We start from the raw sequence: 15,139 nt of genomic DNA, 5'->3' as shown, positions 1-15,139 counted from the left end.
TGCAGTTTTTTTAAAACTACATAAAACATGAGGTGATTGCAATCTTGGTGCCGGAATGGTGCCTACTCCACTGACTTTCTGCCCAAGATCTGCCGCAGTCCGTCTGCAGCAAAATAACTGGGGGGTGACAAGCAACTTGTGTAGATTGATACAGCAGGAGTAGGAGCCGTTTATTATAGGACAGGAGCGGTATTTATACATTCCACACAGCTTATCTTAATTAGCATAAACTAGATACATCAGTCAACCAATAAGAAATCTCCACACTTAATGGCATTAACATAAACTAGATACAGCAGTCAACCGATAAGGAATCTCCACACTTAATGGCTCGCTGGCCTTACTTCACAAACCACTCCCTCTGGCATTTTGCCAGGCGCCATCCAGACTTGTTTACAGACCCTAACAAAGATCATTTGACCTCTTCTACTCAGACCTCTACATGATTATCAGAAAATAACATATTTTATAATGATCAATATAGCAATGTTTAGATTTTCCAAAAAATTTTGCTTTCTATTTAGATTGATCATGATACAATAGAACAATCTCCAAATAGAACAATCTCATGCTTTAAAAACAATCTCGTGCAATAAGTGCAATTTTAAGAGTCCTGCGTTAATAACAACATTTGGTATTATAAAAGGCAAAATTATTTGGATTTTAAAAAATGATTACTATAGAATAAAAATTAGATATCCAAACAAAACTTTCATTGTGGTACAAAATGCTAAATTTGATTCTATAGTCTATTGATGCAAAGAATTTTAAGATCTATACCACATTTTCCTAATTAGGATTTTGAAACAATAAGCATAATTCTTAAGCAGATTACTACAACGTTTGCTCAAAGGATAAGCTCCCTTTTGCCAAGAACTCCCTTCTTTAAGTTAGTTGGAGGAATTTCCATTATAAATTCTTGAAAAGCAGTTCTAAACATGATTTAAAATGTCTTACTTTCCTCCCTGTCTCTTGACTTTTTCTTTATGTTGTAAAGACATGTGCACAGAAAAATGTTCTTTTGACAGAGGTTAATAAATTTAGTTTCCTGCTTGAATAATAACATTTTGTATGTTTGACTTTCTGTCTGGCATACTATATATATAATGTTTCTGTAGTTACGAATCCAAACAAACCAGCCAACTAGAGCATCCCAGTGTTCAAATCAAAATTTTGGACACAATCCTACTTATTCTGGATGATGCTCAATTCTACACAAAGTTCAGGGAAGACACATCCATAAGAATATCCAAAATGTTATGTTACCAAACTCTAACATGTGATTGTGCTCTGTTGGATAATACCATCCACATCTACAAAGTGCCAAGGCAGAGGAGTCAGGTGTCGAGACCAATTTGCTTTTGCTGCCACAGTAATTCACAACCATTATCTTCGAGATTTCCAAGCTGTTCTAGAATAAGAAGTGGTCCTTTTTTTTTAATCTGGTGGCTTAAAGTAGGAATAAACAGGTTCTGCTGGATACTCCACATCAGGATTTTCTGCCATCATTTTCAGCTTTGCTTCAATGGCTTTAATCTTTGCTGTGACACATAGGCTCAGTGCTTGAGGAAGGTTCAAGACTGATTGGAAGAATCTTGTCATTTTTGTTATGATCGTATCTCTTTACTTGAGCATGTGCCCATCGTACCACCAGCTTCTTAGACAGTGCCAGCTTGCCATTGAGACACTGGATGGCTTGTTCTGCTTCCTGCTTAGTTTCAAAGTTAACAAAACAGTACCCTCCAGGCTGTCCCTCCAAAGCACCTGACTTGTGGAAGAGGAAGTCCAACTGCTTCATCTTACCAAACTTCTGGAGGAGATGGAAGAGGTAGTATTCTGTGATTTGAGGGTCCAGGTTGCCAATCCATAATATGTGCCCTTGCTATAGAGAGTCCTCTGAAAGGATGGCTGCGTTCTCCAAGGGAAGAGTTTTGGTTTTTGCTTCTATCAATCTCTATGAAATACTGGTGGCCTCGACATTGTATCCTCAGCTCATGCCCCAAAAGCAGGTCCAAACTCCGGGTCTGATGGACGTCTAGCTCCATCCACTTCAACACCCAAGTAGAATTTATTGTGATATATACTTAAGAATGCACATAACATCATTTGGTCAATTTCATTCTGCAGTTCCTCCCCTTTCCCACTCCCTTCTCTATCTGCCTTCTTTTACTCCACTATTCTCCCTTCTATTTTCAAGACATCTCTCCCTTTTTAAAAAAATTTGTTTTTCTCTCTAGCTTTCACATGTGAGAGAAAACATTAAACCCTTCACATTCTGAGTCTGGCTTATTTCATGAGGTATGAAATTACCCAGTTCTATCCATTCACCAGCAAATGACGCAATTTCCTTTTTTATGGCTGAGTAGAACTCCATTGTGTATATATCACGTTTTCTTTATCCATTCATCTGATGGTGAACACTAGGCTGGTTTTACAATTCAGCAATTATGAACTGTTCCACTATAAACTTTGGAATGCATATATCACTATAGTATCCTGAGTTTAACTCTTTTGCATAAATACCAACATGGGATGGCTAGCTCATATGGTGCTTCCATTCCTAATCTTTTGAGGAATCTCCTTACTGCTTATTAAAGGGGTTGTACTATTAATAATATTGTGTAAAATATCTACTTGTACTGTTACTGAGTACTGTTGTACACTTTCTGAGAGTGGCACAGAAAGTGATTGTTAGCACACTGAAAAGTCTCATTGTTCTGTAATAAAAACCCACACATGAGCAAATTTGTATTAGCAAATTAATGTGTTTTATATAATTATTTAGATTACTTAGATATTTATCATATATGCATTATTGAACTTCACTGATCAAAATCCTAAAAACTGAAGGTCTGAATGAATAATGAAAAATGTTCTAACAGACATATCATAAATAAAATTATTGTTAAAAAGTTTACACTTTTATCTTTCTCCCACACATTTGCTTGTTCTTAACAATTATGCTTAGACTGCTTATGAAAATTTTATGACATTTGATGAAGGTAGCCGCCATGTCCATTAGTTTTCCTGCTAAATGTGTGTATAGCATTTTCCTGTTCGGCAGTCATCATCAGAGTGGGACTCTTAGAGTAAAAGTTTATGAGTCCTTATTGTTATTGTTATCCTTGAGAATTAAGCTGCTGTTTGTTCCTTAGCATAAACTTCTGGCTTGAGACAGTATATGGGTACTTTCTGATATGGGGAAATCTTCTTTTACATGGGAATTTTATGTCCTCCTTTAAAGGTAAAGAAGGAAGGTCAAAGGGCCTCTGGATCGATGCAAGTCTAGAGCTGTCTCCAGTACAGAATTGATATTCTGCTTTTGAGCAGATTCAGAGAGGCAGGGGGAATTCTCCTACACTGCTTTTTCACATTTTTCCTAAAAAAAATAAATAAATAAACTCTGTGTAAAACTGCATGTCAGTGACTTCTCATTTGACCTTTGTTGTGACAGTTGTACATGAAGTATCAGAAATCACATTTCCATTCTCACAGCTGTCCTTTGGTTGAACACAGAGTTGTGTGCTCTTATACTGTGCTCATATGACCCTTGAAGGTGACCAGTAAGAATAAACAACCATTCACATTAAATCAAAAAACCGAAATAGTCTTGTCTTCTAAAGTTCTACACAAGTGACATGAACTTGAAGAGCATTTTGGTAATTTTTATGTTTCCGAGAATACTTAATTAACATATGTTTATTATATCATTATATATTATCATAATAACTGTAAATAATAAAAATAGCCAACAACAGAGGACTGCTTTAATAAGTTACAAGGCATACATATATGGGATGTGACACAGCCATTAAATTTTTTTTCAAATTTTGATTTGTTATAATGACAGTGGAATGCATTACAGTTCATATTACACATATAGGGCACAATTTTTCATATCTCTGGTTGTACACAAAGTATATTCACACCATTCATGTCTTCATTCGTGTACTTTGGATAATGATGTCCATCACGTTTCACCATAATTTTTAACCTCATGCCCCTTCTCTTCTCCTCCCACCCCTTTGCCCCATCTAGAGTTTGTCTATTCATCCCATGCTCCCCCTCCCTACCCCACTATGAATCAGCCTGATGCTGGTTGTTTTAATGAATAATAATAATAGCCATTATTGGGCCTGGGATTGTAGCTCAGTGGTAGAGTGCTTGCCTGGCATGCATGAGGCACTGGATTCAATCCTCAGTACCACATTAAAAAAATAAAATAAAGATATTGTGTCCATCTACAACTAAAAATATTTAAAAAATAATAATAATAATAGCCATTATTTATCAGATGATTAGTACGTGACTAATACTGTTAGAACACTTCATAAACTAAATTTCTTTTTAAGGTCATATTTGTTGAGATATAACACATATGGTACAATTTGCCCTATTTAGTTTTATAGTTATATGAATTTTGACAACAAAAATATAAAAAATGACAACATATATATTCATATGGATATATAGTACTACAGTCAAGATACAGAATATTTTACCTTGTTTCCTTTACTTCTTTTTTTAATGACACATAGAGAAATTAATTTTAATATATTTTCATTTATCTCAATGGATTACCAACATAATTTGCAAAGAAAATAATTGTTAGCAATATATTTCATGTTCATTTTGTTTGAATTACTAAATTCTTTACAATCTAATGTCTATTTAACACATAGCACACCTCAATTCAGACTAGACACATTTCAAATACTCAGTAGCTTCATGTAACCAATGGCTGCCATTGGCTACATTGGCTCCTTTCTCCATCTTTAACCTTTTGGTGAGATACATGCTATAGGCTGCATTATAAGTCCCCTTGTCATGTAGTTTCTTGTTGAGTTGCATCAGAAAGGGACACCAAAGAGATGAACTTGAAATATACAAAAGTAAAGAAAGGTGCTTTATTCCTCCCTATAAGACTCTTAGACTGTGAGTTGGTTTTTTTATGCTTTTCGTGGGAATAACTTCAGTTAGCTCACCTTCTCCTACAAGGTTTTCATACAAGGTTTTCTCTTCTTTCACCTCCTATACCTCCAAGTGTACAGGAGGAAAGGGCTTCACAAAATTTGTTGGTTTCCTTCAACCTTGCCCTTACCTTTATAAATACCTTATTAAACAATTTTTACCGATTGATCTTTTTCATCCTTCAATCTTGAATAATGGTTTTTTAATTATAACAAAGTAAAATATACCTCATCTCATATCACAGGCAATGTATATACAAATACCAGATTAATTATATATTGAAATATAACATAGAAAATGCTAAAACTTTTAAAGAAAATATTAGTATTACTTTGTTAAGAGAAATGGAAAACAAAAAATACAAAATAAACCTGAAAAATTAGATAATATTGTGTAAAAATTTACCAAAAAGGGTTGAAAGACACATGAACTTTCTTACTACTTATTTTTGTTTATTTTTGGTATTTAACTTGACTTGGTTTCTCCTTTGGTTAGCTTTTCCTTTATTGTAGATCTTTCCTTTGAAGATTTTCATTGTTGTTTTCCATTTCCTCTTCATAGAGTATTTTGCCAAGAATGTTCTGTAGTGCAGCCTTTCTTGTTGTAAATTCTTTTAGTTTTTGTTTATCATGGGAGGTTTTTATTTCATCATCAAATTTGAAGCTTAATTTTGCTGGATATAAGATTTTTGGTTGGCATCCATTATCTTTTAGAGCTTGATATATGTTTTTTCAGGATCTCTGACTTTGAGAGTCTGGGTTGGAAAATCTGCTGAGATCAAAATTGGTCTCCCCTTATAGGTAATCTGATTTTTCTCTTTTGCGGCCTTTAAAATTCTATCCTTATTCTGTATGCTAGGCATTTTCGTTGTAATGGGTTTTGGTGTAGATCTGTTTTTAATTTTGTACATTTGGTGTCCCATAGGACTCTTGTATTTGATTTTTCAATTCATTCTTTATGCTTGGGAAATTTTCTGATATTATTTTACTGAAGAGATTGTGCATTTCTTTGGTTTGAATCTCTGAATCTTCCTCTATCCCAATAACTCTTAAATTTGGTCTTCTGATGGTATCCCCTGTTTCTTGGATATTCTGTTCATGGTTTATTATCATCTTCAGTGTGAAGTCAACTTTATTTTTAAGACTGTATATTTTGTCTTCATTTTCTGAGGTCCTGTCTTCCAAGTGATCTAGTCTGTTGGTAATGCTATCTACAGAATTTTTTGATTGGCTTATTGTTTCTTTCATTTTTACGGATTTCTATTTGTTTTTGTTGTTGTTGTTGTTGTTGTTGTTGTTGTTGTTAGTATTTCTGTCTCTTTCTTGAAGTAACCTCTTACAATCTGTATTTGTTCTCTTATCTCTTAGTTGGTGTGATTGATGTTCACCTGTATTTGTTCTCTTATCTTTGTTAGAATGATCAATATTTGCCTGTATCTGCTCATTTAGGTCATTCTTTAATTCCAAAATCATTTTAGTTATGTATATTCTGAACTCCTTCTCTGACATTTCACCCTCTGCACTACCTATGAATTCTATTATAGAATCTTGGTTTGTTTTGGGCACTTTCCTCTCTCATTTCTTCATGATATCTATGTGTCTTCTTCTCTTGCAGTGTAGATCTGAGGTATTACAGCCTCTGTCCTATTGTCTTATAGTATCCCTATAGGTTACCGATATCTCACTTTTAAGGGGGAGATTAATACTATAGCACTCAATGTACCCCAACATGCAGCCATATATCAGTTAGCTTATATTTTTACATTTATAGTTTTGTCGCCATAATGAGAAATGATGAGTTCAGTTGTCTTCTACCATATAGTCAATAGGTTTGTGTAGTGGTTTACAGTTTCTAATGGTAGAAAGGAGTCTGGAGGGTTGGCTGAGATGTTTATGAGGTAAGATGTGAGAATATGGAGGTATTAAATGATATGGCAAGTGACAGGGTAATCATAAGAAGTTGGCTGTTAGAAGGAGAAACAAGAGGCAACCCCATGTGTGAGGTAGCTCTCTGTGCAGGCATAGAGTGACTCTCTCTGAATCTCCAGGCTGCAGTGTCCACAGCCATTAAACTTTACATTAACCAGTAATTTTGGATAAAATGGGAAAATGTTTACAATGCACTAAGTGAAAGAAGTGGCATGCAAAGCTATTTATATAACACCATCTCATCACTCTTTTGTAAGTTTGTATGCAGAAAAAAAAGTAGAAAGCTATAAAAAGTGGGTAAGATTACAAGTGATTTTTATTTTATTCTTTACAGTGCTCCTTTGTCTTTCCAGGTTCTCTATAATAAGCATGAATTACTTGAATAATTAGAGAAGTATTAAATTACATCCACAATATGGCACTCAATGGCATGGAGAGCTTCTGCTTATGCTGGTGCCTTCTAACTCTCATTATTTCCTAAGCACATCAGACGATTAATGGCCATAGCTTCATATTTTTCTTCTTAATATTCTGTTTGGAATGGCTTCTAGGCAGCATTCTATGGAGTTCTTCTAGGTAGCATTTTGTGCAACTCTCCTAGTAAAAATGGATAGTTTTCTCAACTTTTTTAAAAATTCTTCTTCTTAGATATACATGACAGTAGAGTGTATTTTGATATATTATGATGAAACAGTATTTTTAAAGTTGAAAATTCCTCTCTTTGACCACAATATCCTTAAATTATTTTTCGTTAGTATATTGATATCTCTAGAAAAGTACAAATTTCAAGATGAAAGAGAATCAGAGTCCCTGGATTGAAATGGGTGCATTATTGCCTATTGGAACTTCTACCTGAAGCCTCTTTACCGGAACCAGTTCATTTTCTGTAGGGACTTATAGTGTGGAAACCAGTCTGACTTTTGAACCTAGGCAGGATCAAGAATGTTCAAATATATTTGGGCAACTCAAGCATGGCATTCATATTTGAGAGATGTCCCAGTGATGACCTCTGCAATGGTTGGATATGGTTTGAGTGCCATCAAGGTTTCATGCATTGAAATTTAATCCTCATTAAGAGCATGATACATTTTACATGATACAACATCGGGTACATTTTGATGATGACCTCTACATGTTCAGAGAGAAGCAATGAGCACAGGAGTTCCACACTTGTTTTCTTGTTGCTTCCTGTGGTCTTTATCCAGGATCTCCTGCAGATTATAATCCTGCTATTAGAATATTTAAAGATAAATTGACTATATTAAAATTGTTGAGTTTGTCTCCTCTCTCTCTGCCCTCAATCTCTGTGTGTCCTTAGAGTTTCTTGTAAGAAACATATTGTTGAGTCTTTTTTTTAAAATCCATTCACTCATATGTGACTTTTAATGAAAGAATTTAATCCATTTGGATTTGATGTAACTATTAGTAAGTAAGGACTTACAAAAGCCAGTTCATAATTTGGTTTTGAGTTTCATTAGGGTTCTTTTTTTCTTCTTCCTTCACAGTTTCTCTTGTTAAGAGACTAACTCTAGTAAGTGTGTTTTGGTTTCTTTCTTATTAAGTTTTTCAATGACAGACTTTTGCTTGGTGACTACCTTGAGGCCTAAAAATTTATTTTATGACTACTACAAACTATTCTGAATAATAGCAACATAACATAATCTTTTAAAGTAAGACAGAAAAAGTAAAAAGGAATAGAAAATACACTAATAAAATATTATACTTGCAATCCATACCTCTCCACACTTTGAATTTTTGATGTCCCAACATACATATTTTCATATTGCCTATCTCTTAACACATTGATGTAGTTATTGTTCATAATTGTTTTGTATTTTCGTCTTCATAATAAATGTATCAATGGCTTATACATCGTGTTTACAATGTCACAGCATTTTCAATTTGTACAGTTTTCTTAGCAGTGAGCTTTATACCTTCTTGTGTCTTCTTCTTAGAAATAACAGTTTCTTTCATTTTGAGGAACTCCCTTTAGCACTCCTTGTAGGACAGGTCTAATGGAGATGCATCATCTTAGTTTTTGCTTGTCTGGGAATGTCTTTATCTCTCCTTTATTTCAAAAGAACAGCATTTCTATATGCAAGATTATTGATTGGTGGGTGCTTTTCTTCATTACCATAAAAAATCTCAGGCCACACTTTCCTAGTCTGATAGGTTCCTATGGAGAAATCTGCTCTTGTACAAGTTGGTGCACCCATTTGTGTTTTTTTTTTTTTTTTAATTCTCTGGCTGCCTTGAGAATTTTTAATATTCTCCTTGAGGTCTTAATGGCAATGTTACTTGGTTTAGACTTGTTTGGATTAAATCTAACTGCTGCTGTTTTTTTGTTTTGTTTTGTTTTTTTGTTTTTGTTGTTGTTATAAAACGGCTTTAATCGAGTTCTCTCATGACAAGCCCGGGAAGGGCAATGGAATGTGCTCGTGGCCACTGCGCTCCACGTACAATACTGAGCCTGAGGTTGCTGTTATCAAAATACACGTCACCGTAAAAACCCGACGCACCCTCCACGTCTCTACAGGTAAAAATATGGAACGCTTCACGAATTTGCGTGTCATCCTTGCGCAGGGGCCATGCTAATCTTCTCTGTATCGTTCCAATTTTAGTATATGTGCTGCCTAAGCGAGCATCTAACTGCTGCTGTTTGACCTCCTTGTACCTTGGTGTTAGTATCTGTCTACAGCATTGGGAGTTCTCTGTAGCAATCTCTTTGAATAGGTTTCTACACTTGAGCATTCTCAAGTCCATCTTGAATCCCAGTATCCTAAGCATTTGCTTTTAATTCTGACCTCTAGTTCTGATAAACTTTCTTTATTCATCTTCTTTTTTTTCTTCTTTATTCTCTGTGTATTTTCAAACAGCCCACATTCGAGCTCACTACTTTTCTCTTTTTTGTTTGATCTACCCTGCTGTTGATCACTTATATGCTGTTGTTAATTTCATTTATTGTATTTTTTGGTTCATTCAATTCTGTTTGTTTGGTTTTTTTAACTACTTGCATCTCTCTGTTAATTTTTTTCTGTTAGAATTTTGAATTATTTCTCTGTGTTCTTTTGAAGCTCGCTGAATTTCCTTTAAAATAGCTCTGTTAAATTCCCTATCTAAGACTTTTGTCATACTGGATACTGACTGGTCAGTTTCTGGTAATTTATTTTCACATGTTAGAACAGGCAGCAACTCCCTGAATGTTCTGGATGTTTGTTGATTTGTGATATAGTCTGCACATTGAAGAATTAGGTATTTTATTTCAGTCTTTATAATCTGGGAATTTTTGACTGTATTTTCTTAAATTCAACTATGCTGGTTTCTTTTATCTGTGTCTATAGTAACATCTGCTGTTTTAGCAGTCAGTGGTGGCATAAATACAAGTTTGTTGTGGGTTTGCTTTGGTATTTTGTCAATATTTCAGCAGAAGAGGACAATTCAAGTCCAGGTTAGCCCCTAATCTCTGGTTGTTGTATTCTGAATAAATTAGGTAAACATCAAAAAATACTAGTCTCCTTCCAAGTCCTCTGGGGCAAGGGAAGCACAAAGATTCATCATCAACATGCACTTGCCTGTGATTTAGCAAAGCAGAATTCTTTTCTGCTCTGGGAAGAATTACCTTGGAGTGACTAGCCCCAAGCTACTATACCAGACCTGTGGCCATGAATGCCATAATTCTGTCACATCAAGAGTCCACAGCCCACTGATATCAGTACAGTACTAGGTAAGAACAAGACACACCCTTTATTGGCTTTCTACTGTCTATATGTGTTTGTGGGCCAGAGCACTACAGTCAGTCAGGTCAGATTGTACTTAATGACTGAGGCCACATGTGTCAATCTGACACCAGGCTTTTTTAAAAGGCTCAACTGTAGGAACTGGCCTATGGAGTGTGAGTTTTTAGAATTTGCCCATTATCGGGTTGAATAAGTCTGGACATGAATTCCAAGGTAGTGTTGTGCCTAGTATCATGTTATACCCTCAGTAAATGGAGTTTTGCTGCATACGCTCTGCTGCCAAAATTTTCAATAGTGTTGGTGAAGGCAGTGCCCTGACCTCCAAGTCTGTCACTAAGCTAGGTTGTACTGGCATCTCAAAAGCTGCAGGAACCTGCACAGTCCATGAGTCTGGCCAATTCTAAGAAAGAAAATAATTTAGCAGGCCAAAACTTGACTCTGATCCACTGGCAAAGGAGTATTTGTCTAATGTCAGGCACATCTCCAGGCTAGATTTTGCAGGATCTGGCTTAGGCTTAGTGTTCTTTTATGTCTTTCTAGTGCTGGGTCTCAACATGGTACATCTGACACTAAGCCCCAAAGCAAAATCTTGTACTGCCTTTCATGCCCTTCTTCCCAAGATGGAGGAGTCTTACTCCATACTTTATCTAAGTGGAATAGGAGTGGTAGAGTGGTCCTTTGACAACCTTGCTATTGCATTTGTAGCCTCTTAGCTTGCTACAGGAGTCATCTACCTGGAAACAGGTTTTACCAAGCCATGTGTAGTACTGGGTTTCAGGTCTAAAGCCTGAACTTAATTCCTTCTCTCTCCCTCAGATTGAAAGTGTCTCTGTCCCAGCAAAGCTGCATAGAGTTAGGGAAGGAGTGATATGAAAATCTCTTTTCTTCCTGACTTTTTCAATCTTTTTTTCCTTATTATTATACTAAAACCAGTCACTATGGTCTTACTGGGTTTTCTTAGTTCTTGAGAAAGTAGTTTGGTGCTTTACTAGCCAGCTATTCAACTTGGTGTATCTGTGGACAGATGGTTGCTGGAGAATCTAGCTCAGCCACTATCTTACTCCACCTCCTCTTATTTGTCCAACATTTGAGCATTCAGTGATTCATGGTTTAGGGTACATAAAATTGCAAACAGTTTAGTCAATACACTAAGGTATTAAATTAATTTAACCTTAAAAGTCAATATTTTGTCCCCCTCAGTCTACTTAAGCAGCTCACATCCAGATAGACAATGAATTTTGAGTTTACTACAATCTGGTGTTTCTGTCCTATTATTTTATGCAGGGCAGAACTTAAGAGTGATGAACTCAGATATTGGGTGGCATAATTTTCTGAACAATAGTATGTGTGTGTGGCATTCCTTCTCTTGACTTTCTGTAGTCGTTGAATCTTCATTTGAACTTGCTTCTTGACAGTGATGGCCATGGTTTCCAATTCTGTTCTAGCAAGCACATTCTCCTCCTTTGGTCAATGACATTGTTTGCATCTGTTTGTGTTCTAATTATTTCTTTGCTCTACTCCTTACCTATTTCACTTATCAAATATTTATTGAGTGATTTGTCTATGCCAGAAATGTTTCTAGAAATTTATGATTGAGTGTGAATACAAAATCATGGTCCCCATCATGAATAAACTGATGGTTCCAACTTGTCAATGAAGCTAATGCTTTTGCAGAAGAGGCTTCAAAGATATGTTTGCTCTTCTCTCTTTTCCTCTATATGAGGGCTCATCCTTCCTCCATCTCTAGCCTATCCTCCACACAAGCATACTCTGAGAAGCTGTCATATAAGAAAAGGGCCCTCACCATACACTGAATCTGACAGTAATATAATGTTTGACTTCCTATGCCCCATAAATGTGAGAAATAAACACCTCCTATTTTTAAAAAGTATTCAGGATAAAACCTTTTGTTCTCGAAGCTGACCAATGCAAAAATTAGTACCAGAAGTGGGAGGTAGCTGTTAACAATACATAAAAATGTAGAAACAGTTTTGGAATGAGGTAATAACTGGAAGAGTCTGGTAATGGATATGAGAAAAAAGGTCTAAATTCCTAAAATTATTATTTTCAATTTTAGTGAAGGCTCAGAAGGATGGGAGATTGGTATGGAAGCTTCAATGTGCATGGTGATTACTGACAAGACTGTTATCAGAATCTTGTTAGAAATAAGAACAATAAAGGTCTCTATGGTTAGGACTATGCTAGAAATGAGGAACACATTATTAACTACTGTAAAGTACATTGTTGGGGGAAAAATGTCAAAAATGCTTGATTGAATGGTGCTTCTGTCCTATTGTTTTATGGAGGGCAGAACTTACGAGTGATGAACTCAGATATTGGGTGGCATAATTTTCTGAGAAATAGTATATGTGTGTGGCATTCCTTCTCTTGCCTTTTTGTAGTCAACATGGAAAGACAGTATAAATGAATAATAGAATTTGTAACTCAATGGGAGGCAGAACTTGAAGCACTGGAAAATTTTCAGTCTGACCAGGTTAGAAAAAATAAGAAAACTTATTTGGATTAGCACACCACGAGTGTAATCAGCATATATGTCATTAGGAGACTGGTATGTGGAGAAGGAAGACTGGTGCATAGTTCTCATGAGAACTATGGGAAAACGACCCCAGAGATATTCTGGAGACACTTAATGCTGCCAGTCTCATCCAACACCCAGAATGAGAGGGCTTAAAGATAATATAGTTTAAAGGGATGGTCCCAGTTCCATCTGGGATTTGAGAACTTGCTATCCAGGGACAGATGCTCTACAGAGCCTAGCAGAACAAGCCTGATATGCTTCTGCTGTGGCTCAGGGGGTTGAAGTCTGACTTGGGCTTGATATCTAGGAAGCACAGGATGTAAACCACGGCAGCATTGGCATGAGTTTGACTGTCCTAATAGATTACTGATAAGCAGATACTCTCTTTAGCAATAAAAACATGAAAGGGGAGGGGAAAGAACATCTAAGAAGAATATGACAAAATAGGTCTGGGGTTGTGGCTCAGTGGTAGAGTGGCCGCCTAGCACGTGCGAGGCCCTGGGTTCGATCCTCAGCACCACATTTTAAAAAAATAAACAAAACAAAGGTATTATGTACAACTAAAAACTAAATATTAAAAAAGAAGAATATGACAAAATAAAGTGTCACACCTAAGTCTGCATCCTCACTGAAGTGCTAATAATGATTCCAATACCTTGACAGAAGAGACTCAGCTTATTTTCTAAGTGTACAGAGAAGCCTGACACCTCCAAATAGGTCTGCCTCCTTAAAGTATTTTTTTTAAAGAAAGGGAGAGAGAAAATTTTTTAATATCTATTTTTTAGTTTTCGGTGGACCCAACATCTTTGTTTTATTTTTATGTGGTGCTGAGGATCAAACCCAGCGCTCGGCGCATGCCAGGCAAGCGCGCTACCGCTTGAGCCACATCCCCAGCCCTCCTTAAATATTTTAATCTCAAAAATGAAGCCCAATGTCTCTGTAGCAGCAAAGAGTCCAGAAAAATACTTCTGCTTCCTTATAACTTAAGTAAACCAAGTTCCACTTCCAGAAAGATAGATTTTATTTTGTACTTTGCTCTATTCCTCCAAGTACTACCAAAATACCTGGATTTATTTTTTATATATAATAAAACCATAAGGAGATTCTAAAAGATGGGGAGAATGAGGTATTAGGAACCAAGGATAATACAAGATGGTGAGTTTTGTTTTATTTTTGGCTTAAAAGTCACAGACACGTAGCTGAAGAAACCAGGAATAAAGAAATGCCAATGGTCACAGATGAAAAAAGCCCCAACAAATGCCTATTGTTTTCAATCAAAGGACCAGGAAGCAGAGATATTGGACAGACAGAAACTCTTTGACAGCCAAATACCACAGAAAAAGCCATGACCTTAAAAAAATGTGGCATCTATACACCATGGAGTATTACGCAGCACTAAAAAATGACAAAATCATGGAATTCGCAGGGAAATGGATGGCACTAGAGCAGATTATGCTTAGTGAAGCTAGCCAATCTCTAAAAAACAAATACCAAATGTCTTCTTTGATATAATGAGAGCAACTAAGAATAGAGAAGGGAGGAAGAGCAGGAAGAAAAGATTAACATTAAACAGAGACATGAGGTGGGAGGGAAAGGGAGAGAAAGGGGGAATTGCATGGAAATGGAGAGAGACCCTCACTGTTATACAAAATTACATATAAGAGGTTGTGAGGGGAATTGGAAAATAAACAAGGAGAGAAATGAATTACAGTAGATGGGATAGAAAGAGAAGATGGGAGGAGAGGGGGGATAGTAGAGGATAGGAAAGGTAGCAGAATACAACAGTTACTAGTATCGCATTATGTAAAAATGTGGATGTGTAACCGATGTGATTCTGCAATCTGTATTTGGGGTAAAAATGGGAGTTCATAACTCTCTTGTAGCTAATGCATGAAATATGATGTCAAGAGCTTTGTAAGGTTTTGAACAACCAATTAAAAAAAGCTAAAACACAATGGTTAATA

The 15,139-nt window shown here is 36.0% G+C and overlaps 1 pseudogene across 1 annotated transcript; it reads right to left on the bottom strand.

Annotated features, from left to right (window-relative positions):
- Positions 1-1,371: 1,371 nt before the first annotated feature.
- On the bottom strand, positions 1,372-2,052 carry LOC308658668 (putative RNA-binding protein 18; annotated as a pseudogene). Its single transcript has one exon. The product of its transcript is annotated as a putative RNA-binding protein 18 (transcript).
- Positions 2,053-15,139: the final 13,087 nt, after the last annotated feature.

This window comes from Spermophilus citellus, assembly GCF_964194105.1.
Source record: "Spermophilus citellus genome assembly, chromosome: 10".
Classification (NCBI taxonomy): domain Eukaryota; kingdom Metazoa; phylum Chordata; class Mammalia; order Rodentia; family Sciuridae; genus Spermophilus; species Spermophilus citellus.
Note: the sequence above shows the minus strand (reverse complement) of the source record. Positions and strands in the feature narration are given on the sequence as shown.